This window comes from Bos grunniens, chromosome 5 (genome assembly GCF_055505025.1).
Source record: "Bos grunniens cultivar Pamir isolate PY7600 chromosome 5, Bosgru_T2T1.0, whole genome shotgun sequence".
NCBI lineage: Eukaryota > Metazoa > Chordata > Mammalia > Artiodactyla > Bovidae > Bos > Bos grunniens.
Genome location: NC_141169.1, coordinates 56,339,300 through 56,367,043, shown reverse-complemented (window position 1 = coordinate 56,367,043; position 27,744 = coordinate 56,339,300). Strand labels below are relative to the sequence as shown.

Here is a 27,744-nt window from a genome sequence, read left to right as displayed (position 1 = left end):
TACAGGCAACCCAATTAAATTTGAATTTCAGATAAACAATGGATTCTTTTCTACTCAGTAATTTAGTAACTTTTAGTGTAAGTATTCAGTATATGTCATGCAGGTACATGGGATATATTTTTATTTACCAAATTTGGCAGCCAAAGCAATAGGCCATGTTAAATGAGGCAAAAATTGCATCTATAATTAATAAAAATTAGAATCTATAGATGTGCCAAGAGGATGCCTACACAAATTCTTTATGGAATACGTTACAATTTAAACAGCAGTAATATATATTCCATGATTACAGCTCAACAGGAAATCTCTAAGTGTTTTTGATTAAGATACCTCTTTAGGTATGAGATGGCTGGATGGCATCACCGACTCCATGGACGTGAATCCGAGTGAACTCCGGGAGTTGGTGATGGACAGGGAGGCCTGGCGAGCTGCGATTCATGGGGTCGCAAAGAGTCGGACACGACTGAGCGACTGAACTGAACTGAACTGACCTCTAGGTGAGGATTGTAATGTTAAGAGAGAGAATAATTTTAAGTAATTCCATGTATTTCGATTCTACAATAAGTACCATTTTACTAACACTTTTTGCTAATTCATGTGTAAAAAAATTTTAATCAAAATGAAACATCGCATGTTCTCAAGAAAAAACAAAACAAAACAAAGCAAAACACAAAAAAGCCGCCGGGAGCAGTCTGAGCTGTTGGAAAATATAGTCAGTAGAGGGCGCTAGAGTATCACGGATGAATTTCGACTCATAAAAGGCTCGTTTTTTGCAGTGCTTTGTGCTACTTTGATTTTATTTAAATATTTATTTCAGTCCACTTTGCCATGCAGTGTTGCTAACACAGATTAGAAACTAAAGGCAGTACGAGTGTACTGTTCAGCCCTAAATGATACATTTCTTTTGCCCAAGATCCTTGACAGCAATGCACTTTAGCCCATGTTGGCTATTGAAAGTACTGAGCTTTCTGTTTAGGCTTGAATGCCCGGGTCTCTGCAAGTGTGTGTGATTGTGTGAGTAATAATGGGTCTAATTAACAAAGGCAGTGGCAGGTGGAGGTTTATCAGGTGAAGGATGTGAAAATCCCAGTTGGGGTGGGAGATGGCCATGGCTGGCCTGACTTGGCTCCTGAACCAGAGAATGTGTCTACATGTCACAGTTCTGTCCTCATGTGGACACACCTAAAAGGTGTACGGAGGTCTAGTTAAATTCAAGACAATTTCATTTCCCCTCCGTGCTGCCTATGCGACAGAGAAGGAGCATTCATTATGTGTCTGCCTTGGGCTAGGCTTGAGCTTTTGTAATGTGGCTTCCCTGGTGGCTCAGACGTGGGAGACCCAGGTTAGATCCCTGGGTTGGGAAGATCCCCTGGAGAAGGAAATGGCAACCTACTCCAGTATTCTAGCTTGGAAAATTCCATGGATGGAAGAGCCTGGTAGGCTACAGTCCATGGGGTTGCGAAGAGTTGGACATGACTGAGCCACTTCAATTTACTTCACTTGACCTTTTATAGATTTGACTGTATTTTCATGACAACCCTGTGTGGTGCATGTTATTATTGTCTCTTTACAGATAAAACAACAACTGAGGCTGAGAGAAAGAATGGATTTCCATGGACACTATTCTTGCATATAATGAGTACTCATTGAACATTAGTCTAAGGCGGCATTTCCCAAACTTTGTTCTGAAAGACACTGGTTTCCTTATTAAACAGTTTTGGAAAATATTGCTAACTCTGACCCTCTTTTAGAGTTTCACAATGCACAAATGTGTTATAAAGTTTCTTAAGAAATTCTGTGGCAGGAAAAATCTTTAACTTTGTGCAAGCTCAGGTTTCATAATCTTTTTTTTTTTTTGATGAGGACCATTTTTTAAAGTCTTTATTGAATTTGTTACCATATTGCTTCCATTTTATATTTTGGTATTTTGGCCCCGAGGCATGTGGGATCTTAGTTCTCCAGGGAGGCATCAAACTTGCACCCCATGCATTGGAAGACAAAGTCTTAACCACTGGATCGCCAGGGATGTCCCAGGTTTCACAATCTTAATTGATCTAAGGAGCCCTTTTTGTTCCTTCATTTTTAGAACCATCAATATTACAAGGCAGGTGGAACATGTTTTGAGAAGTATGGATCTAATGAGTAAATATGTGGAATATTATTCATGGTAGGAATTAAGGGGAGTTAGTTCATCATTGCTATTATCATCATCAGAAAACATACTCAGGCTTCCCGAGTGGCCCAGTGGTTGAGAATCCGCCTGCCAATGCAGGGGACACGGTTCCATCCCTGGTCGGGGAAGATCTCATATGCCTCAGGGCAACTAAGCCCATGTACCACAGCTACTGAGCCCGCGTGCTGCAGCTACTGAAGCCCGGATGTGCTCCACAATAAAAGCAGCCACGCAAGGAGAAGCCCCTGCGCTGCAACTAGAGGGTAGCCCTGCTTGCTGCAACTAGAGAAAGCCTGTGTGCAGCAGTGAAGACCCACCACAGCCAATAATAAATTTAAAAAATATATTAAAGAAACATGTATCCAGCCCCTTCTGTTTGTAGGACATTCGGTTAGAACCCAGAGACATGACTCAGACCCTATTGTAGAGGACGTTACAGTTTAGGGGCTTCCCCTGGTGGCTCTGACAGTAAAGAATCTGCCTGCTGCAGCGACTCGAGTTTGATCCCTGGGTCGGGAAGATCCCCTGGAGAAGGAAATGGCAATCCACTCCAGTATCCTTGCCTGGAGAATTCCATGGAGAGAGGAGCCTGATGGGCTATAGTCCATGGGGTCGCAAAGAGTCAGACGTGACTGAGTGACTAACACTTTCACACTTTACAGTTTAGACAGGAGGTAAAATGTCTTTAGTTTGAATGAAAATATAGCTTGAATTCCTAAGATATTATTTTGCCAACTTTTGGAGTTAGGATAGTGTTAACGGATAACAGGGTTTCCAATGATTTCTTAATGTGGCATTCTGTTTCATTCCCCTAGCGAACAATTACCATCTTCTTTCATTAATTTAGTATGGCTCAGATGTTTGGAGGATGAGACATTTAAACATTTGATTATGAGCAGATCCTAGCAGAAGTTGTTAAGAATCATACATCTTTGACACACCCTGGGAAAACAGATGTTCTCCTTTTCACACGCAAGCACACACACACGCATACACTCAATTTCAGCTCATCAGTGCATCTCATCTTCATGTCATTTGTGAGATGAACCAAAGCAAATGAAGGATGTAGATGTCTATATCAGGGGGCTGGTCAGACAATTTAGAGTTTACAAAATACAGGAATTTTAATTTTGATGGCTGGCAAGTTGTCAGGAGTCTTTCTTCTCTAGAGATGTGACAGTTCACAGGATTCTGGCACCTTTTCTCTAAGACTCTTTTAAAGCCTTCTCACGTGATGTGGTATACTACCAGCAGGGGAGAAACTCATTCATGGTTGCACCATTCGTAGAGGAGCTGGAAAGGAAATGTTCAGTTGTGGTTAAGATGTGCAAAGGGAAATGTGAAATGATGAAAAATGACCTGGAAACTGCCCTGAGGTATGCAGACGCCTATAACAAAAAATGATTTTTTCCTTTCAAATCACCTTTAGTTAAGCCAGCCCCATTACTTCACCCTGACGTCCCTTGAAGTAGGGCTCTATGTGGAAAGGCTTCCGGTGGACAGCCGTGCTTTTGGAAGTACCATGACTTGCATCTCCATCGAGTCAAGTTCATCATCTTGGAGAGAATAGGCAAGACTTTTATCTTTGCCTCTACCTATCTTAGCGCCTTCTCATCCTATGAAATCACCAGACCTTATTCAGGTCACAAATGACAGAGCAATGTAGAAATAATAGGATACTGGAGCAAATTGTGTTTTTCCACATCATGACTATAAATAAGTTACCCGAGACAACTTTTCAGAAGCCAATTTCAGTATAATGGTTTAAACCAAAATCCGATGAAAGGAAGTAATTTTTCCACATAATGCAGTCATGATTAAGAATGATTGTTTTCTCTTTACATTGATAACCCCTAATCCTTAATCCTCCTTATGAGATTTGCTTTAATATCTAAAAATAGTGGACATTTCTGAAAATGGAAATGGAACTTGCAATGGAGCTAGGAATTGCAGAGAATGTCCATGTGGGTATTTTTCATATGATATCTGGTGTGTCTCATGACATAACTTTGCATCATATCCTAGGGGAACATGACACATATCTGACAATATAGATGGAATAATTCATATATTAGTCCAAATTGGCACCATGAGCAGGCTGTCTGCCTTGGTGACTCTGAGTTTCATGTAAGTGCACTGTGGGGGCTGGAAAGAAACAGGCTAGTTCATCATTTAAACTTGTTTCCTACATTGAGAAACTGAGAATGCAAAAGAGAAGGAGCTGATCCAGAGTCAATGATTGCAATCTCTCCCAGCATCTCTCTTGCAGTCCCAGATTTCATGTAAACTTGTTGGAGCAAGTTGGGCAACTCGGGACTCTGTAATCACTTGTTTATAACAGAGATTCATATTTTTAACCCCTGTAACTCCAGTTGTAGCATGAAATCATCACTTAGCCAAAACCTTTCAGTTAATCCCAAACCTCTCTTCAATATTTATATTCATTTCTGTAATGAATATCTACTGAGCGCGTATTATGTGGCAGGCGTCATTCTGGATGCTGGGATACTGGTGAAAATGATGGCTGAAGTCCTAGTATCTCATTTATTTACTTGTTGATTTTTGGCTGTGCTGGGCCTTCTTTGCCGTGTATGGGCCTTCTCTAGTTGTGTTGAGCAGGGGCTACTTTTTAGTTGTAGTACATGGGCTGCTCATTGCCGTGGCTTCTCTCGTTGTGGAGTACAGGCTCTAGAGTGCATGGGCTTCAGTAGTCACTGTGTCTCCTATTGCTGAGAGAGAGAGAGATGAGAACAGAGATGAGCATTAGATTCGTCTCTTAAAGGTTCTGAGTGACCTTGACAAGAGTGAGGCCCTTGCCCGGGATGACAAAGAGGACGAGACTCAGTCTTTGTCTTTGAAGAAATGACAACGTAGCCATGGAGACAAGGCAACACTTCATTCTGTGGCTACACTTACCTTCTCAAAGAACCTGCGTTATTGTGGAAACCCAGAGTTGCTCTAGAAATAATATTCTCTCTAGATTTAAGGGCCCCCCGAGGTCCAGTAGTCTGAATTGTCACCTTATGCCTTCTTGACAGGGAGCCACATGTCAACATTTGCACAAACTTTTCCAGACACAAGTCCGTTTATAAGAGAGTCCCGTCCGTAGTTGCATGGCTTTGAATATGGTGATTTATTGTGCCAGGATTTTAAATGTGATTTATGTTTCAGGTGTGCAATGTTATAATTTGCCACCTGCATACATTACTGAGTGATCACTTTGTAGTTACAAGTCTGGTACCATCCATCACTGTGCAGGTGAGCCCCTTCGCCTGTCTCCCCTGTGTAAGGATGTGTTAATGTATGTCTGCACATGGTCTGTACTTACTATTCCTCCCTTTTCTTCTCCTGCTATTTGTGTATGTGTGTGTGTGTGTGTGTGTGTGTGTGTGTATGTGTGTGTGGAGGGGGAGTGGGGAGTGGGACGAGCATCTCCTGAGTTGCTAGCTTGGCTCTGGCACCTGCTAACTGTCCAATTCTAGGTGAGTTGTTTTTCCTTTTTGCTATCAGTCTCTTGATTAGTGAAGTGGGGGTAACATCACATATTTCACGGGGCTATTGTGGGGTAGAGTGAGATGACCCATGTAGAACACTCACCAGGTGCCTGGTCAAAGGCAGATGTCAGCAGGTGTGTATCACTCTCCCTTCCTTTAGCTCCATGGTGAGATAGCCTTTGGCTGCGCTGGGGGCTTCCTCTACAAAACCTTCCTTGACTATCCCCACCCCTCCCTACGACACTCAGTCAAGTTTTCTTCCTTTTTAAATTTGTGTGTATCTTTATCTTATCATTTATCACATAGTATTATGATGGGTTCCTTCATTTCTACCCAACTAGGTTGTAAGTCCCCCAGGTTCAGTAAGTGTTTTTATTTTTAGGGCGGTAACAGAGTGTAGTGATTAGGGATGTGGCTTGAAGCCATATTACTTGGGTCTGAATTTCAGCTCCATCCTTGTCGGCTAAATAGTCTCAGGTAATTTCTTTAATCTCTCTGGACCTTGCTTCCTCCTTTGAGAGGATGTACATCCTAGGACTGACATGCTTGGGTGAGGATTAAATGAAATGGTTCTGATGAAGTTCTTGAGACAGTACCTGGCACATTGTCAGTGCTCTGCGAATGTTTGCCTATTATGAGGACAGTTTGTGAAGCCCTTGCAATGCCTGGTCTGGGGACAGTTGACCTAAGGCTCTGGTGTGTGGAATGACTGAACAAAAGGGACCAGTTAGAGAAACTAGGCCACTATTTAGACAGGTAAGCAGATCACAGAAAACAATTTTAGACGATCCTTTAAAATATAAAATTTCAGAAGTTACACATAAAAACATTTTTATTTTTCAAATTCTTTACATTTTTGAAAAATGTAGAATTATATCAAGTAAGGAGGAAAAGTCCTCATTCATAGTCTTTCTCCTCCCCTGTTCCTCACCTTCTCAAGATTTTCTAAATTTACAGTTTATTCTCTATGGTTCAGGTGTGTGTCCTCAGGTTCTTTGGCTGAAAAACAAAATCTACTACCCATTCACCAAAAATGTCAGAGATGAATTAAGCAATTAGAATTAGAAATTAATTCTAAATTAGAAAGTTATTAGGAACCACTCATTTTAAAAATAATTGCTTTATGCCTGAATCCAACCTTTGTCTCTTCTTTAAGATGATAATGTGTGCAGAGTAAAGAGACTGCCCTTGAAGGAGTGTTTGGAGACAATGAGAAGAGCGATTTTGTTAAAAAATTATCTCCTACAACTCTGTCCAATTCTATTTTCTTATTAGAGCTGAATTAGGGGCTGCCCCGGTGGCTCATTGGTAAAGAATCTGCCTGCAATGCAGGAGATGCAGGAAACGCAGTTTCGATCCCTGAGTTGGGAAGATCCCTTGGAAGAGGAAATGGCGACGAACTCCAGTATTCTTGCCGGGAAAAATCTCAGGGACAGAGGAGCCTGGCGGGCTGCAGTCCATAGGATGGCAAAGAGTTGGACATGGCTAAGCATGTACGCACATTCTTGGAATTAAGGGAGTATTGCCAGAAAGCCCCTGTAAAGTTGCAGGTGAGCAGAGTTTCTCAACAAAGCAGCTTATGGGGAGGGAGGGCCCTGAGGAACCCAGGGAGCTCCATCCGTGTCAGAGTTTGGCCTCTGGCTTGTTCTGCTTGAGGAATCGGAGACGTAGCTCTGACTTAGATGCTTGAACGCTCTTGCTTGCTGCTCGATTTTGTCATGCTCTGGTTCTTTAGTGAATATTCCTCTCTTCAGACTCCTTTCATATTTTGAAAAAAACAGTAGGAGGAGCTCTTTGGATGGGCTAAGGCTGTAGCCATCCTTTAGATAATAGATTTTTATTTCTAAGGTGCTATGCATGGACCTAGAGGCATTTTACTGTGGTCGGTTTTTTATCTTTTTTTTTTAAATAGAAAGGGACACATGAATTTTTATCAAATCATTGATCTAAAAACAAAGCCCATGGTAACAGAATGCTATTCTATATTTTCTAGTAATGCTTTATTGCTAACATTTTCTTATTATCCTAAAAAGTACTTACTTCTCTTTTGATTTTATGATAACATAAAATCATTGGTTGGAACAGTATTATGGCTGTTTCACAGTTGATGATTTATTTTGGGACTGGAGTCACATCTTTTAGAAAAACATGAGTTTATATTCATAGATGTTGTTGATTTCTTAACTAAATCTTTTAATTTTTTAAAATAATATTTTAATTCTTTCATTTCCCTGAATGTTGGAATCATTGATAAGCCAATGCTTAGTGCTTAGATGTCATTGTATTTAGGACAATAAATTTCATATTAATAATTCAGGGATCCCCATCTAGTTGGTCCTAATAAATTGTAAAGTCTCATTGATTGAAGTCTGGGTGGATGCTGTGTTATGATTCCTTCTCTCTCTGTGACCAGCATTTTATTTTTAATTTTTGGAAGTTGAAAGATTTCTTACAGATCCCAGAAACCAGGAACAGGGAAAGGGAGGCAGTGAGCCAGGGCAAGGGCAGCCCTCTGACCCAGTTCACATGTGAACAGGATGCATGCATGCATGCTAAGTGGCTTCAGTTGTGTCTGACTCTTTGTGACTCCATGGACTGTAGTCTGCTAGGCTCCTCTGTCCATGGGAATCTCCAGGCAAGAATACTAGAGAGGGCAGCCATGCCCTTCTCCAGGGGATCTTCTGCACCGCGGGATTGATCCCGTGTCTCTTACATTGGCAGGCAGGTTCTTTACCACTAGTGCCACCTGGGAAGCCCGTGAACAGGGCAGTGAGAAACTACGATGTATAAGGTGGTTGGGGTGCAGGTCACTAACCTTATGTGGGTTTAACTCCAAGTGGTCATTTTAAAAGGTGCCTCAGGAAAAGCAAGTGGGAATTTAGTGCAGGAGTTCTAAACTCAGGTCCTTATCTAAATGTCCAGACTCTGGGTCATTAATACTGTAAAATGCCTAAGCAGCAACTCAAAATAGTTGTTTTCTCATTTAGCTCAGAAATTGAGGGCATGACATTTGGGTGAAGTTCAGTTCAGTTCAGTCACTCAGTCATGTCTGACTCTTTGCGACCCTATGAGTCGCAGCATGCCAGGACTCCCTGTCCGTCACCAACTCCCAGAGTTTACTCCAACTCATGTCCATTTAGTCAGTGATGCCATCCAGCCATCTCATCCTCTGTCATCCCCTTCTCCTCCTGCCCCCAATCCCTCCCAGTATCAGAGTCTTTTCCAATGAGTCAACTCTTCACATGAGGTGGCCAAAGTATTGGAGTTTCAGCTTTAGCATCAGTCTTTCCAATGAACACCCAGGACTGATTTCCTTTAGAATGGACTGGTTGGATCTCCTTGCAGTCCAAGGGACTCTCAAGAGTCTTCTCCAACACCACAGTTCAAACCATCAATTCTTCAGCGCTCAGCTTTCTTTATAGTCCAACTCTCACATCCATACATGATAACTGGGAAAACTATAGCTTTGATTAGACGGACCTTTGTTGGCAAAGTAATGTCTCTGCTTTTCAATATGCTGTCTAGGTTGGTCAAACTTTTCTTCCAAGGAGCAAGCATCTTTTAATTTCATGTCTATAGTCACCATCTGCAGTGACTTTGGAGCCCCCCAAAATAAAGTCTTTCACTGTTTCCATTGTTTCCCCATCTATGTGCAATGTCCAATAAGTAGTGAGAATGTTGGGACTGGAATCTTTGCAAGATATTTGAGCTAGAATCATAGATTGAAAGTCACTGGCATATGGGTGGCACTGGCAAGAATGAGGTCCTTCAGATCACAGAGTATGAGAGAAGTAAGGAAGAAGAGCTTGATGGTGCCATAGGGCACACTAACATTTCAAAGGTAGAAAGAAGATAAGCCCATAGAGGAGAAAGTAAAGGAAGATGAGAGTGATACAAAGAGCCCCAGGAGACAGAGATACCTATAGCTAGGAAGGGGAGAGATTCAGGGTCTAGCGGAGTGGTATGAAACAGCATGGACTTCAGAGTCAGACAGCCCTCATTTCCAGTCCATGTTCTAATCATTGCTAATTGTGTGATCTTGAAACCAAGCAGGACCCTGTGGGGCTCTTGGGCATGAAAGCCTTTTTGTCTCCCATTTCTTGTAGGTAAGACTCCAGCCTCTATGACATATTCCCGAGTTCCAAAGGGCAGATTCAAACAATTACTAATCAAGGGAGAAACAGCCAAGAAACCATCTGAGGCAGGATTAAAGGAACTGGAGAAGCTCATCAAGATTAGGAGACCAAACTCCTCAGTCTCTCAGGAGATTGAGATTAGGGACTGAGGGCCCTGCAGAACCCTAATCCTTATCAGCAACCCCATCCTTGTTATAAAATCCTCATCAAATCCTCCTAGGCTGGAACACAATTTTGTGAGGCAATGAGCCTCCTGTGTCCCCCTTTGCCTGGCAAAGCAATAAAGCTATTCTTTTCTACTTCACCCAAAACTGTCTCTGAGATTCAACTGGGCACCAGTGCTGAGCTTTTGGCAATCTCAGTCAATTTATTTGGCCTTCCTATGTCTCACTTTATTTTCTCAAAGTGAGGAACATTTACCAGTCTGTTTCCTCCTTTTGAAAATGGAGACTATACTAGTACCTACCTCAACACTGTTTTGAAGATTAAATGATGTATAAAAGTGCTTGGCACAGACACATTTCTCAAGTGTGGTAGCTATCATATTAATATATATTAGAAGTATTTTCTCAGGAGTGTCTGGAGATTCAGATCAATCAGAAGGATGACATTGAAAAAGTTTGGAAAACATCTCCTGGACTGCAATTCAAGGAAGTCTTTGGGAACCTTGATGAGTTTCCATAGTGTGGTGCAGGCAGAAGCCAGAATGGGGGAAAAAAAAAAAAAAGCTATAACGAGTGGGGAAGGGGACTGGAGAGGGAAAAATGGATTGTGAAGAGGTAGGTGATGATGGGCATACAGGAGTTCACTGTACTTTTCCTCTAGTTTTCTGGATATTTGAAGAGCTCATAATAAAGATTTTTAAAAAGACCATTTACAGTAAAAAGTATTTTACTTTTCCTCCAAAATATACGCTTGATAGAAATAGCAGAAACAGTAGAGGACTCAGCCTTTGCCTGAGGGAGAGAAGCTGTCTGTAGCCCAAGTAGAATGATTTCCAGAGGTAGGATGTTACCAAAGGGAGACTCAATTGTTTGTACCTATCAATCAAACTCAAGGTATGTATGTACCAATCTTCACACCAGCATGGGCTTTGGAGTTAGATTGCTCTGTTCAAATCCTGGCTCCACCAGTTGGCAAACCGTGAGATCTTGGTGACATACTTTACCACTCCATGCCTTGGTTTTAGAGATTTATAAAATAATGGTAAGAGCTCATACCTCATGTGGTTGTTATGAGCTAATGCATAGAAGGTGCTTAGAATAGTGTCAGAAACATAATAAGTGCTCAAATATGTTTTCTTTCTTTCTATATATAATTCTATCTTTAGCTGTGTAAGCTAACACTTTTCCACTTAAAAAAATCTTATATGAATTTTTTTCCCTAAGGGAATTCAGAAGTGATGCAATCTTTCTCACCATTGCCCCTCTCAGGACAGTGGCAAGTATCACAGTGACGTTTCTCATGACACATACGCTTACGCCCACCACCACATACACACACATCACAAAAACACGTTTCCTCCACCCCAACCATTACTGAAGCTGTCAACCTTCAAAAGTTTCTATTCCACCTTCAAAACTGTCAGATAGCTTTGTGGTAGATGCCCAGGGATAGGTCCATTCAAGTGGGAAACAGATCTTTTTTGGCCTAATTCAAGTCCCTTTTGGGGGGTAGGCATTCACACAAACCCTCGAAACCTGGCTGGATGGAGTCAGGTGTGGAAAGGAAGAAATTCTTTCTAATGAGTAATTCCATGGAGCACCTATGCTCGTGGTTTGTGACTATTCACATCCCAACCATCCCTCTGCCCCCAACTATGGAGGGAGGATTAAGCTGAAATTGAGTACCTTTTATTTTCATTGAAGAAATGTGCATATTGAGTTATACTATTTCCCATGATGGTCATCCTGTTTCTCTGGTGTGGCATGCTCACTCGCTGTCTTCACCTTACAAATCCTATCTATCCTTTAAACTCAAGGCTTAAGTGTGAGGAAATAAGTCAAGGAAACTTATTTCCCATTGATGTAGGAATCACACAAAGAAGTTCCCCTGAGACAGACGTCCCTTCATTGATAAAGTTCTCAAGTGTGGTAGCTATCGTATTAACAGCTAGGGAGGATTGAGCTGAAATTGAGCAACTTTTATTTTAACACCCTGCTAGTCAGGATAGGCCACGCTGTGCTGCAGTGACACATTAGCTCCCAATTCTCAGGGCCCAGCCCAGAAAGCCTTCTCTCTTGCTCAAGGAGCACATCCAGCATGAGTAGCCAGTGGTGGGGCACAGGTTGTAGGGGAGGGTGGTGGAGCTCTGCCTCATACAGTGGTTCAGGGACCAGTCTGACAAGCTCGGCTTGGCCCCGCAGCACAGGAGAGAGAGCAGAGAGTGGCTGAAGGATTGCTGTCTTGTCACTCACTGCTTAAGCCTTCAAGTGACACAAGTCACTTCTTACATTTTATTGGCCAGGACTACTCGCACAGCCCCATCTAACTGCAAGAGGACTGGGAGGTATGATCTTCTGAATGTCCAGGAAGAACAACAAATTTGTATGTGGGTGAGAAAGGGCAGAGTCTATCAAAGCACATGCACATTCAGGCTGCTGGGTTTGCTGCTCAAAAGTGGAGAAGTGACATGAAGGATTGTGGGTTTTGTTCTCAGAAACAACAGAGACACCATTGAGTCTTTTGGGGGGCTGGCAAAGTATACCCAGACATATCTGGCCTTTGGCTAACCTAGTCTTACAATCCATGGAAGCCTGAACCCTCAAATAGATGGCTGAGAATGGGCTGTGCTACCATACAGGTTTATTAGGGCTTGCAGCAGAGGAAAGCCAGGATTACCCAGTCCTCAGTCATGGGCCACAGGAAGAGTTCCAAGCTCCAAAACCAGGGTACAGAGGCATCACTTTTTTGGTTAGTAGTTTGTCCTTTACCATAACATTTGGCTTCCATTGGCAAACAGTGACTCTGAGCAATAATAAATCAATTGGAGTCAGCTGCCCAGTAGTTTAGATGATGAAATTTAAATGTAGGCAAATGCTAATTTATTCATTTATGCTTGTCTAACTGCTAAGACATGGAAATATACCCTTTCTTGAAAACAGAAAATAGCAACCAAAGTGCCCTTGGCAAAGAAGTAGCTCCTCCCTTCCCTAAGAAGTAACTTCCAAATAGGACTTGAATTGGCTTTGAATATTTACATTAAAAGTTTTTTTTTTTTTAAAAACCCAGAAGTTAAAAATATTATTAAAAGATGAACCAGGCATGAAGGAAGTCTGATTAGGGTAGGTGGTGTTAGTAAAAAGCATCTGGATAATTTCATTACCTAATTGAGCCAACAATTCTAGTGGTGTAGAATCTTTAGAGGCAGTGTCCTTTCTGAGCAGAATTCTCTGTTCTTTAATAACATGAATACTTTCTTTTTTGCTATTAAAAAATGTTAGTGAGGAGCACATGCCCTGCCCAGTAGGAAACTTACCTGGAGTGATGTGTGGGCCCCCTCCAGTGTGTCAATAAATGATAACACATCCATCTGAGTTTTTTTCTTCTAAATTACCTAGAGCCTGGGACCCTAGGGGTCTCAAGAGAGTGTTAAGGGGGTCTATAGACCATTTACTGCTGAAATGACTAGGAATGTAATTTCTTTCTTTCTTCACTTTTAAACATGTGAATTTGAAGCAGTCTATTCTAGATGAAACTCTGAAGCTGATCCCATGCAAAAAATGAGCTGTAACCCCAGCTGACTGCATTTTATGTTTTCACCAGAGCTTTTCTTTTCCGTGTAGCTGGCAGAAAGAATACATTTAACTGAGCCTTATTATTTGTGAATTATCCATGTCAGTATTCTTGCAGACATAAAAATAAAACCTCAGCAACTACTTGAGCTGCAGACATCTGAGCTGGAGGGGTTGACCTTGGGCCTAATCAGACGGAAACCTTGGCCAGTGGAGAGAGATCAAAGTTATGATCTGATGGGCAGGAATGGCCCCAATGGTGAGGAAAGTTTGAACTGGGGATGGATTTCACAGGTGACCAGTTCATTCATAGATTATTCCTAGTTCTAACTACTTTTGCTCCCTTTGTAACTGAGGTCTAGAGTAAATCCTCTGAAAGCAAAGACTGTAGTAGTTCATGATACATCTGCTTATGTTCCATTCCAAGGCGAGTCACAGGGCTGTTTCCAAGGTACATTCCACAGTGGAGATGGTGGGGGAGGGAGGGAGAGGTTCTGAGCAACGGTCTAAACCAGCATAGAAAGCCGCAGGTGGGGTGCACAGAAACTGCCCCTCCACCCACTCTGCAGCTCATAATGTGAGTAGGGGCAAGTCCTGGGATATTGGGGAGGGATGGAGAAAGTTTTAGGGGTCCCGTGTGGACCAGCTGTTCTGTTGAGCTGGAACTCTACACTGGATATTGTAGACATGAACAGCACTTGGGGAACCAAACATTTTTAGTCTAAATAATAACTATTAATATGCCAAGTCTATATTTATATCAGTGAGTGTCATTTATTGAGCTCCTACTATTGTGCCCTGTGCTAAGTGAGTTTCATGCTCATTTTAGAGGTCAATCATCTTCTGTGGAGGGCCACACAGTGAACATTTCAGGCTCTGCAGGCCGTGAGGCCTCAGCTGCAAATATTTGGCTCTACTGTTGTGTGGACACAGCAGAGACAATACAAAATGAACAAGTAGTTCTGTGCTCCAATATCAGCTCATGTGTTGAACTCTGAAATTTTAAATTTTCTACAATTTTTGCATCATGAAATACTGTTATTCTTTTGATAAAAACATTTAAAAATGCAAAAATTGAGCTGGGAGGGAGGCTCAACAAGGAGGGGATATATGTATACATATAGTTGATTCACTGTTGTACAGCAGAAACTAACAACATTGTAAAGTAATTGTACTCCAATTTAAAACAAATGTAAAAACCATTCTTATGTTGTGGGCTGTTAAAAAAAAAAAAAAGATGGTGGGCCAGATTGGACTCAGGGTCCTTACTGTGCTCATCAACCCCTGCTTTATCTCATTAAATCATCACAGTAAACCTCATGAGGTGGAGAAGGAAATGGCAACCCACTCCAGTATTCTTGTCTGGAAAATCCCCAAGGACAGAGGGGCCTGGAGGGCTATAGTCCATGGGGTCACAAAGAGTCGGATACGACTGAGTGACTAAGCACAAACCTCATGGGTAGTTATATTATCCCTGTTATAGATGAATATTTCAGAAGTTTAGTCCTCCAGTCTCTGGCAATCAGATACTCTCATACCAAGAAGTTAGTGGGATTTTTTTTGCTTTTGACTAACAACATGTTTGTAATGTGTTACAGAATAATACAAATTTCCAATGTTTTCTGAGGATATTTTAAATGTCACCTAAACCACAGAAAGAAAATCCATTTATCTTTTTGGCCACACCATGTGGCATGTGAGATCTTAGTTCCCCCACCAGGGATTGAGCTGGCACCCCCTGCATTAGAAGCACAGACTCCTATCCACTGGACTGCCAGGAAAGTCCCAAGAAAATACGTTCATCTTATTTTTCATGTTGTGTTGTGTTGTGAAAGTTGCGTATTTGTGTCGGACTCTTTGCAACCCCATGGACTGTAACCTGCCAGGCTTCTCTGTCTGTGGAATTCTCTAGGCAAGAATAATGAGGTGGGTTGCTATTTCCTTCTCCAGGGGATCTTCCTGACCCAGGGATTGAACTCATGTCTCCTGCATATCTTGCATTGCAGGAAGATTCTTTACCGTCTGAGCTACCAGGGAAGCCCACTGAAGATGCTTAAATTATTTGACTATGGCAGATAGCAAATCACTTATTTTAGACTTCTCCTCCATTTAATTGTGTTTTGTTTAATGTTAAAATATACTGATTTCTCCTGAATACATTCCAAGGAGGAAGGAGGGTGGTTGTGAGGAAGGGCCAGTGATGTGCAGACAGATATGAATGCATGTGCATGCACACACACCATACACACACACACACTTTCTCCAGAGAATGAATTCCCTTCCTGAATTTGGTAAAGCCTGGAAAGCATACAAAAGGAGGTTTTCTGTCTTTCATATACTCAATATGGCACATTACTAACGCCTCAGTGAGTTTAAACAAAACAACTGGACTCATAAGAATTCATACGTATTTCTAGCATATTACATTTTATACTGTAATAAAATTCCTTTATAATATGGATTTTTTGGTTAAATGGGTTTAGTTAGACTATAAGCCAAATAATGTTCTCTGAAACACAGTCTCTGTATACAATAGAGATCTGACCCACCTCAGATATTAGTTTTAGCAGCTAGAATACTCCTATATTAAAAAATTTGAAACTTTATACTTAAATAATAGGCAATTAAAAAAATTTCAGAATGCATCCATTGCATATGACCATGGCCTTTAGATCTTAAGGACTACAGATAAAGACTGAATAGCTACAATTTGCATATTTAAAAACAATGTAACTTGCCCAGCATGGCTGTGTCTAATTGCGTATCACAACATCAGTGGGTAATCGTGCTTTCTATGAGAAAAATTTGTTCCAAGGTCAAAATGTCATCTTGCTGTCAAATAATCCCACCGATTACTATAAACAGAGCTGGAGAAATTGTGCTGTGACTGAGAAGATGTGATACGAATCCTGTTCATTACAGAGACATGACTTCCATTGTAATTATGTACCTATCATAGTAGTTTCCTTCTGCCATCTCCTGCTCACCTGCTGCCACACACACAACCCATTAACATTCGGTCAATACGGGACCATCCATACAGTTACCCTCTGAGCAAAGTGAGGTCGTTACTTCAGTAAGATGGATTCTGTAATGACACAGCAACTTGCATCATGGATTAATATTTCCCTTTTCTTCGTTTATGGCTGAATAGTAATTAGCCTAACACCTGGGTTCCATTATATTCTCGTAGGTCAGATCTTGTGTTGAGAATTCACACAAGCTTAGAGGAAACTTCAGAAACCTTTTGCCAAGGAAGAGCTACATTCCTCTATGGCTATGTCTACTCTAAAAATGTAGAAAAAATATTTGGCATCGCGTCTGGTGATGAATATGAAAGTGGTGATGTGAAATGAATCAAAGGAACATATGGTCTGGAAAGTCCATTGTGGTCTTTGAAAATTGAGATTAGATGAAACTAGATGAAAGTTCTAACAGCTTTATTGCAATGAGAAACTTGAGTCTGAGTTCATCGTGGTGTTTCTACCCAAAGAGTACAGATCTCCAGTTGGGTTTTCATTTTCACAGTCCTTTAGAGCAGCATCTCATTCCATTTGTTAAACTGATGTCAACAGCTGCATTCTAAATAGAGAAGTGGTTAGTTTTCCTAAAAGAATAGTTTTCCTAAAAGAAGCTATTTGACTTTTTAAGTTGAGAATAGAATTACAGCAAGACAGTTAAGAAGACAGTGAATTTCACTTAAAAAACATATCTCATTATAAAGAATAACAAAATTCAGAGAGGCAGCAAGACAGCTAATGTTTCTGAGAATCTAATCTATTAACCTTTGGTGTCTCTGCCCATTAGTGTTTTTCCCCTCAACAACTCTGGAATATTGTTTAGAAATTCTGCAGTAATTAGTGGACCATTTTACAAAGCTTTATTTTATGCTTTGTGACTGTCTTTGGAATGAAACTTTGAATTAACTTGGCATGCTTACAGTGTTCACCACGGGCGGTTGAATAAAATTCCTAAAGATATGAGAGCAGCAAAAATCATAGATCCAGGCCATATTTCAAAGTAGGTGCTTTCTCTGGGGCAATTACTCTAGAAGATGGTCCTGATAGTTTTTTTTAAAACTCTGCAAGGTGGGTGTTATTGTACCAGTTAGAGAAGAGGAAATGGAAGCTTCTAGAGATTAAATGTTCTGCGTAAAGCCACACACCCAGAAAATAATGGAGTCAGAATTTAAAATTGGGTCAGCCCCAAAGAGAACCAAAGCTCTTTCCATTATGATATATCTTACCAGGCTATTCATTCATAAAACATCCAAGCAGAAGAGGACAACAACAACTGCATGCTTATCTCAGAAAGAAGAAATAAAGGCAAATACTAAGAGGCAAGAATTTAAAGTGAATAAAATCAATTGAATGTATGATTATATACCACAGCGTGCATCAGACTTATATAGGGCATTATTTAACAGGGGTAACTTTTAGTGCTCTAAATAGATATTTAGGTAGGTATCTTCTAAGTGCCAAGTTTTCAGAAAAGATAGACTGTACTTTATTTTTCAGAACCTGGAGTTTCACACTTACATGGTTTCACATTTTTTTGGTTGAGGGAGTTCATTGCATTAGAAAGTTGCAACCCTTTGAAAAGTATAGTAGTGCAGTTCATCAACAGGTTATGCTGCGAATATTGCAGCCACATAAGAAGAGAGGGCGTGTCAGTTATCAGTTTATTGCTTTTCAGCTTCAAATCCATCCATTATTGCCTGCTCTATGAAAATGGAGTTTGTTGTTTAGTTGCTCAGTCATGTCCAACTCTTTGCGATTCAATGGACTGCAGCACGCCAGGCTCCCGTGTCGTTCACTATCTCCTGGAGTTTGCTTAAACTCATGTCCATGGTGTTAATGATGCCATCCAACCATTTTGTTCTCCGTGGCCCCCTTCTCCTCCTGCCCTCAATCGTTCCTGGCATCAGGGTCTTTTCCAGTGAGTCAGTTCTTCACATCAGGTGGCCAAAGTATTGGAGCTTCAGCTTCAGCATCAGTCCTTCCAATGAATATTCAGGACTGATTTCCTTAAGATTGACTGGTCTGATCTCCTTGCAGTGCAAGGGACTCTCAAGAGTCTTCTCTAGCACCACAGTTCAAAAGCATCAATTCTTTGGCGTTCAGCCTTCTTTATGGTCCAACTCTCACATCTATACACGACTACTGGAAAAACCATGGAAATATTTGAAATATTTCATGGAAATGCTTGAAATATTTGAAATATTTCATGGAAATACTTGAAATATTTCTCCCGTGCCAGCTGGCATGATGTTAATCTTGTCAGTAGAGGGCACTAGAGGGATACTGGATGGGGAGAGGGGAGAAGGTTTGTCTACTTTAGTTTCCTTCCTCACCTCTTTGCTCCCTTTCTTCCTTCTTTCTGTTTTGGTCCTGGTCCAGAGTGTTCTCTCAGCAGGGGTCTGCTCTCGTTGTGACTTCTGTCTTATAGGTTGGCAGCACAGGGTGGAGCTTTCTTCAGTACTCAGTTTCTGCAGGTGGTTCAGCAGGTAAAGAATCTGCCTGCAACACAGGAGATGCAGGTTCAATCCCTAGGTTGGGAAGATCCCCTGAAGGAGGAAATGGCAACCCACTTCAGTATTCTTGCCTGGGAAATCCCATGGACAGAGGAGCCTGGTGGGCTACAGTCCATGGGGTCACAAAGGCTCAGACACGATAAAAGCGACTGAGTATGCACGCATGCAGTTTCCGCAGTGTGTGGCTGCTCCAGCATAGGCTCCTTTAGTGAATGGTTCCTCCAGTGCTTGGCTCCACAATGAGGGCATGACAACCAACAGCATCCAGCAGCTTTCTCTGGGAGCTCCCTATGCAGCTTTGCACCTCCCTGTGAATGGCTTCCTCTGGCACTTTGGAGGGTGGATTGCTAGCAAGTTCCAACAATAACAGCCCTTCAGCAACTCCTCTCAATCCATTGAGCGATGACTGTACTCTTTCTGACAAGATACACAGTTCAGCCCTAGGAGGAGGGGAGCTCTGCCTTGGAACCTATATTTTAGCCCTAAGCATGGTCACTGCTCCTTATACCTGCAATTCCTATATGCTTTTGAGTTTCCTTCACTCCTTACTGGTTATGCCTCATTACTCTAATTTTCTCTTACAGCTCTAATTTTCTCTTACAGTTAAACTTTCCTTGTTAAAATTACTGTGTGATTTCTGTCTCCCAGTTGGACACTGACAGATACAGCTGAGTAGCAGTGCTCGAGGAGTGAGACAGTGCCTGGATACTGCAGAGATTTTTAGTTCTGTAGGATGTGTATAGAGAGGCTTTGAGAACTAGGGGGGAAAGAATGTTTTGTTATTGGATATATTTTGAAATGGAAAAATGATTTGAGGGAAGATGAATTCTTAGGTGGGAACATTGATTCTCTGCAGTGTGATTTTCCCATCTCACTTAGAGAAAAAGCCAGTCTTCACAGTGGCCTACAAGGCCTGTCATGGCCCCATCACACTCTTAGTCTGACCTCACCTCCAACCCCTCTCCTAGGGCTCACTCCAGGGGCTCCAGCTGCACTGGTTTCTTTGTGGTCCTTGAACGCCCCCAGTGTACCGCTGCCTCAGTGTCTTATACCTGCTGCTCCTTCCTGGGGTACTTTCCTCAGATACCTGCTCACTTAATTCATCACTCCCTGCCAGTCTTTTCTCCATTGTCACCTCAGTGAAGCCTTTCTTTTTAAAAATGTGTATTTATGGTTGTGCTGAATCTTGCTGGACGCAGGCTTTCTCTAGTTGTAGAAGCGGGGGCTGCTCTCCAGTTGCGGTATGCAGGCTTTTCATTTTGGTGGCTTGTCTTGTTGCACAGACCCTAGGTTTACAGAGTTAGTAGCTGCAGCCTGTGGGCACATTAGTTCCAGCCCACTGGGCTTAGTCGCTGTGCGGCATGTGGGATCTCCCTGGACCAGGGATCAAACTCATGTCCGCTTCATTGGCAGGTGGATTCTTATCCACTGTACCACCAGGGAAGTCCACGCCTTTCCTTAAAGGGAAAAAAAAATTCTTTTGGCTACACTCTGAGGCACATGAAACCTTAGTTTACTGACCAGGGATAGAACCTGTGCCCCTGCATAGGAAGGTGGGATCTTAACCACTGGACTATCAGGGAAGTCCCAGTGGGGCCTTTCCTGTTCACTCTCTTTAAACTTGAAACTTGACCTGACGCTCCCTATCCTCTATCAACCTTTCCTTATTTATTCCTCATGTGTCAACTTCTAAGATGCTACAAAATTTACTTATTTATTTTGTTTATTGTTTCTCTCTTTCTTACAACAGTGAGGCTAGGATTACATTTTTTTCAGTCCTGTATCCTCAATACCTAGAATTGTGCCTAAATATTTGTGGATAAATGAATGGATGAACTCCTTATATAATTAGGTCAAATATAATGACAACAAATATAATGACAAATATAATGACAAATATAGAAACAACACACTTTATCTATAATTTTTACAGATATTTGTATGTGTGTATGTGTGTGTATGTTCAATTATATAAGCAGAATTAAAGAGATGATATACTTGGTATTATAGACAGCCTCTTTTTCTTGAATGAGGAACTATTGTGATTGACTTTCTTTTAAGTTATATTTTAAAATTAATGATTTCACAAAACTGCAAGGTGTTGGCAAAAGCAGACATGTAGATCAGTGGGACAGAAGAGCGAGCCCAGAAATAAACTCGTACATCTACAATCAATTAGTCTTCAACAAAGGAGGCAAGAATGTACAAGACAGCCTCTTCCTAGCAAATGGTGTGGGGAAAGCTAGACAGCTGCATGTAAATCGATGAAGTTAGAATACACCCTCCCACCATACACAAAAATGAACTCAAAATGGCTTCCAGACTTAAACATAAGACAGGACACAAGACAGGACATCATCAAACTCCTACAAGTGATTGTAGGTAAAACATTCTCTGACAAATCATACCAATGTTTCCTTAGGTCAGCCTCCAAGGCAATAGAAATAAAAACAAAAATAAACAAATGGGATCTAATCAAACTTACCAAGCTTTTGCACAGCGAAGGAAACCATAAACACAATGAAAACAATCCACAGAATGGAAGAAAACATTGGCAAAGGATATAACGCACAAGGGCGTAATTTCCAAAATGTGCAAACAATTCAAACAGCTCAACAACAAATAATCCAATTGAAAAATGGGCAGAAAATCTAAATAAACATTTCTCCAAAGAAGACATACAAATGGTTAATAGGCACAAGAAAAGAAGTTTAATGCTGCTAATTATTAGAGAAATGAAAATCAAAACTACAATGAGGTACCACCTCAGACCAGTCAGAATGACCATCATTAAAAACTCTACAAATAAATCCTGGAGTGGGTGTGGAGAAAAGGGAACTCTCCTATGCTGTTGGTTGGAATGTAAGTTGATACAGCTGTTATGAAAAACATTATGGAGGTTCCTCAGAAAACTAAAAATAGAATTACCATATAACCCAGAAATTCCACTCCTGGGCATCAGTTCAGTTCAGTCGCTCAGTCGTGTCCAACTCTTTGCAACCCCATGAATCGCAGCACACCAGGCCTCCCTGTCCATCACCAACTTCCGGAGTTCACCCAGACTCACGTCCATCGAGTCGGTGATGCCATCCAGCCATCTCATCCTCTGTCGTCCCCTCATCCTCCTGCCACCAATTCCTCCCAGGATCAGAGTCTTTTCCAATGAGTCAACTCTTCGCATGAGGTGGCCAAAGAATTGGAGTTTCAGCTTTAGCATCATTCCTTCCAAAGAACACCCAGGGCTGATCTCCTTAAAATGGACTGGTTGGATCTCCTTGCAGTCCAAGGGACTCACAAGGGTCTTCTCCAACACCACAGTTCAAAAGCATCAATTCTTTGGCCCTCAGCCTTCTTCACAGTCCAACTCTCACATCCATACATGACCACTGGAAAAACCATAGCCTTGACTAGATGGACCTTTGTTGGCAAAGTAATGTCTCTGCTTTTGAATATGCTATCTAGGTTGGTCATAACTTTCCTTCTAAGGAGTAAGCATTTTAATTTCATGGCTGCAATCACCATCTGTAGTGATTTTGGAGCCCCCCAAAAATAAAGTCTGACACTGTTTCCACTGTTTCCCCATCTATTTCCCATGAAGTGATGGGACAAGATGCCATGATCTTTGTTTTCTGAATGTTGAGCTTTAAGCCAAGTTTTTCACTCTCCTCTTTCACTTTCATCAAGAGACTTTTTAGTTCCTTTTCACTTTCTGCCATAAGGGTGGTGTCATTTGCATATCTGAGGTTATTGATATTTCTCCTGGCAATCTTGATTCCAGCTTGTGCTTCTTCCAGCCCAGCGTTTCTCATGATGTACTCTGTACAGAAGTTAAATAAGCAGGGTGACAATATACAGCCTTGACCTACTCCTTTTCCTATTTAGAACCAGTCTGTTGTTCCAATGTCCACTCCTGGGCATATATCCAGATAAAACTTTAATTGTAAAAAACACATGTGAAAAAAAAAGATAATGCATCCTTATGTTCATAGCAGCACTATTCACAATTACCAAGACATGGAAACAAACTAAATGTCCATCAACAGATGAATGGATAAAGCAGATGTGGTACGTGTATGAAATGAAATACTACTCAGCCATAAAAAAGAATGAAACACAGAAAGTCCCCTATATAAGAACAATTCCATTCCAAGAGCATGTTTGTAAGTCCGACAAAGTTAGTCTAGGTACCCAGCTAACACAATTTGCTATATAATACTGCTTCCCTGGGACTTCCATGGTGGCTCAGACGGTAAAGCGTGTGTCTACAATGCAGGAGACCTGGGTTTGATCCCTGGGTTGCGAAGATTCGCTGGAGAAGGAAATGGCAACCCACTCCAGTACTCTTGCCTAGAAAATCCCATGGACGGAGGAGCCTGGTGTCCATGGGGTCACAAAGAGTTGAACACGACTGAGGAACTTCACTTTGGAGCTAGTGGTAAAGAAACTGCCTGCCAAATGCAGGTTAGACGTAAGACATGCAGGTTCAATCCCTGGGTCTGGAAGATCCCCTGGAGAGGAGAATGCAATCTACTGCAGTATTCTTGCCTGGAGAATCCCATGGACAGAGGAGCCTGTTCATAGCCTGTTCAGAGGCTACAGTTCATACGGTCCACAGAGCAGGACACAACTGAAGTGACTTAGCAAAGCACAGTAGGTTTATAATACCTTTCACACAAATAATATATAAAAGACAAACACAAAAAATAAAGAAAACATTTTTAATCTTACAGAACAGTACCTTGAAAAGCACAGTGGTACAGTACGACAGCTGGCATATAGGGGCTGGCCTCGAGTGAACAGGCAAGAAGAGTTACTGACTAGAGGAGGGAGAGGAGGTGGGAGATGGTAGAGCTGAAGGATCATCAGCAACAGGAGATGGAGGGCAAGTTGCAATTTTACTCACACCTGACATTGATGGAACACACGTTCGCATCTTTGAAAGTTCACAACGTGAAGATTTGTATGTAGGGGACTTATTTCAATGTCATCTGCAGCAGCATGGATGCAACTAGAGACTATCATGCTAAGTGAAGTAAGTCAGAAAGAGAAAGACAAATACCATATGATATCACTTATATATGGAATCTAGAATACGACACAGATGAACCTATCTGTGCAACAGAAACAGACTCATGGACACAGAAAACAGACATAGTGGTTGTCAAGGGGGAGAAGGAAGATGGAAGGAATTGAGTGGGAGGTTGGAGTTAGCAGAAGTAAGCTATTATAATGTAGAATGGGTAAACACCAAGGTCCTAAGGTATAGCACAGAGAACTAGGTTCACTCTCCTGTGATAAATCATAATGGAAAATAATATTAAGAATGTACATATGTGTATAACTGAATCACTTTGTACAGCAGAAATTAACAAAACGTTGAAAATCAACTATGCTTCAATTAAAAAAAAATAAATAAATTTCATGATTTCAGTAGACATTTGTCATTTTTGCCCCCATCTGCTATTTCCCTTCTTAACAGCACCCCAGCTTTGCTTTGATGGACTATTGATTAGTGACATGATGACTCCTGACATAAGCCAGATGGCTGGAGGCATTTACATTCTTGAAAAGAGTGATATAAAGACCCCAAATGGCCAACACTATTACCTCTGCAGCATTTCTCAAAGTGACCATCATCAGGTCTGGCTAGCTCCTGTTTTCTCTGAGGTTGTGCTAGTTCCTGCCCTTTCTGAGTCTGTTTATTCCACATTTTGTTTCATTTTGTGAGTTACCCTCTCTTCTTCCCATACAGTCTTTTTCTGTTTAAGTTCCCCAGGCAGTTTCTATTTCTTAACTGATAAAATTATTTCTATTTCTTTACAAATCATCTTAACTGATAAAATAATTCATTTTCTCATTAGAGGAGAATCTGTATCTTATTATACACGTTGAAAATAATATACCCAGATCACTTATTCTGTAGAAAATATGCCTTTAAAGATACTGAATACTGAACATAAAATGACAACTTTTGATAGTATATTTCAATCCTGATAGACTAGAGGCATTTAGGCACATGAGATCAAGAAGTAGGAATGATGTAATCTCTGCTCAAGTTATATTAGATTCAACATATTATATTTTGGATGCCTCCTCTAGATTTCTTGTCACCACCAGTAGTTTTAGAACACGTGATTGATAGACTCAGATGCAATTATAGGAGAGCTTAGTTGTAGAGGAACGAGAGTCTGCAGTGAATTTATGCAACAAAACGGCATGTTACAGACTGTCTTGCCACACAGAGAGCATCTTTGCTGTATAATAGCTAGAATAAATTTTAAAGGATAGTGGAGACATGCTCCACATACCTCATCTCCAAAACAACAGCAAACTATTTGCTGGCTTAATGAGAAGTTTAAAAAATCTGCTGGTGGTAAGGTTAAGAAAGTTGGCACATTTTTCAACTCAAATTAACTCAAGACATCATCATAATAAATAGTGTGAATCATCGTTGAAATGTCACAAAATCTGGAAAATAAAATCTGATACTTATAAAAAACCGAGTATTAGGAAAAAAAAAAGTTCTTTCTTTTTTTTAACTGAGGAATAATTGACAGATAACATTATATTAGTTTCAGCTGTACAATGTAATGATTTGATATTTGTATATATTGCAAAATAATACATTCTTGATAATAGAGGTGTTTTCAGATCAAAGAACTGATTTTTTTTCCCTGAAAAATTGATAAAGATGTTCAGCTGATAGTACATATAAAATAAACTTTTGGTGTGTGTGTGTGTGCTCAGTTGCGTCTGACTGTGACTCCATGGACTGTAAACCACCAGGCTCCTCTGTCCATGGAATTTTCCAGGCAAGAATGCTGGAGTGGGTTGCCGTCTCCTTCTCCAGGGGATCTTCCCGACTCAGGGATCAAACTCACATCTCTTGCATCTCCTGCATTGACTGGTGGTTTCTTCCATAACTTTTAGTGGGTTAGCTCCTATTTTAATAATAATGCTTTTCAAAAAAGCCCAGGACTATACAAAAATGTGTGTGTGTGCTAGCCGTGTGTTGTGAGTTAAGTAATAAATCTAAGAAGCATTTCAAGAGAGGTTGCGTACAGTTGTTACTACAGGTTCGGTGTAATGGCGCCTGTCCTTCCTCCCGGAAGGTCTCAACCAAGATTTCTGCACCTTCGACTTTCACTTGAATCCTGCTTATCAGGGTGTCCTGTCCTACTTCCCCCCATTTTCCAAGAAGCTGATTCCCTGACTACTCCCAGAGGCAGTTTTGGTCTGATACTGCATCCTTACCTTTAGTATTGCATCTCCACTCACCTCTTCTGATCTGAAGTTGTGGTCTTTCCTGGGCTGTGCCTTAGGTGTCCACGGTGGGGAGAGCAAGGGCCCAAGAGGCCAGGGAGGTGGGCCTCTGCGGTAGGCTCTGAGCGGGCACCTGAGCTACTTCCAGCAGCTTGACACCCTTCTCAATGCTACTGACAGAAATGTGGCTGGGATTAAGCAGTGGTTAGTGTGCATTAGCGGAGAAGGCAATGGCACCCCACTCCAGTACTCTTGCCTGGAGAATCCCATGGCAGAGGAGCCTGGTGGGCTGCAGTCCATGGGGTTGCTAAGAGTCGGACACGACTGAGTGACTTCACTTTCACTTTTCACTTTCATGCATTGGAGAAGGAAATGGCAACCCAATCCAGTGTTCTTGCCTGGAGAATCCCAGGGACGGGGGAGCCTGGTGGGCTGCTGTCTATGGGGTCACACAGAGTCGGACACGACTGAAGTGACTTAGCAGCAGCAGCAGCAGCAGTGTGCATTAGAATCAGCTGGAGGGCTTGTTAAACCAGATTGCTGGGATCCACTCCCAGAGTTTCTGATTCAGTAAGTCTCAGGTGGGGCCTGAAATTTGCATTTCTAACAAACTTGCAGGTGATGCTGCTGCTGCTGGTCTGGGGGCCACACTTTGAGAACCACTGGTATAACCTACCCGTCCTCAGCTTATGATCAGCACAAGACTAACCTTGTTTCATTTATATCACTCACTCACATTCCCCTCCTCTTCAATCATATTCTTTCATCCAGAAGCTCTTGTGAATGGCTGCAGCTATGTTCTATTCTTTACAAAAATAGACAAAATCCATGCAGTTGTCTATTTTTGTAAAGAATAGAACATAGCTGCAGCCATTTATTATGTGTTGTTTTGTTGGCTACTTTCAGGCTGCAAAGACAGAGTTGAGGAGTTGCAACAGACTAAAACACTATCTGGCCCTTTATTGGAAAGATTGCTGACCTAAAAATGTAACATATGTGTGCTAATATCATCAAATATCTAGCAATATTCAGATTTCCTTGTAAAATTTTTTTAAACTATTGGTTCATTCAAATCAGGGTTCAAATCAGGTCTATGTATTTGCATTGATTATGTCTTTTTATGACTTTTAATCTATCAATTCCCTAGTCTACTCTCAATCTACTCTCTTTCTCTTTTTCTCCCTCCCCCCTAGATTTCACATGTAAGTGATATCATACAGTATTTGTCTTTATTTAACTTATTTCACTTCACATAATGCCCTCAAGACTTATCCATGTTGTTATAAATGGTGGGGTTTCCTTCTTTTTAATAGCTGAATAATATTCCATTGTATCTGTATGCTATTTTTCTCCCTTCCCTCAGCTCTACTCAGGTATAATTGACAAAATCACAAGGTATTTAAAGTATAGC

General features: G+C 41.3%; 2 long non-coding RNA genes across 2 annotated transcripts; one reads left to right on the top strand and one right to left on the bottom strand.

Annotated features, from left to right (window-relative positions):
• The first annotated feature begins 336 nt into the window (after positions 1 to 336).
• On the top strand, positions 337 to 1,734 carry LOC147371961 (uncharacterized). Its single transcript, XR_015164742.1, has 2 exons — positions 337 to 497; positions 1,574 to 1,734. It is a non-coding gene; the product is annotated as an uncharacterized LOC147371961 (long non-coding RNA).
• A 2,964-nt stretch (positions 1,735 to 4,698) lies between these two features.
• Positions 4,699 to 26,867, bottom strand: LOC147371960 (uncharacterized). Its single transcript, XR_015164847.1, has 2 exons — positions 26,349 to 26,867; positions 4,699 to 4,902 (listed from the first exon to the last, which is right to left on the bottom strand). It is a non-coding gene; the product is annotated as an uncharacterized LOC147371960 (long non-coding RNA).
• Positions 26,868 to 27,744: the final 877 nt, after the last annotated feature.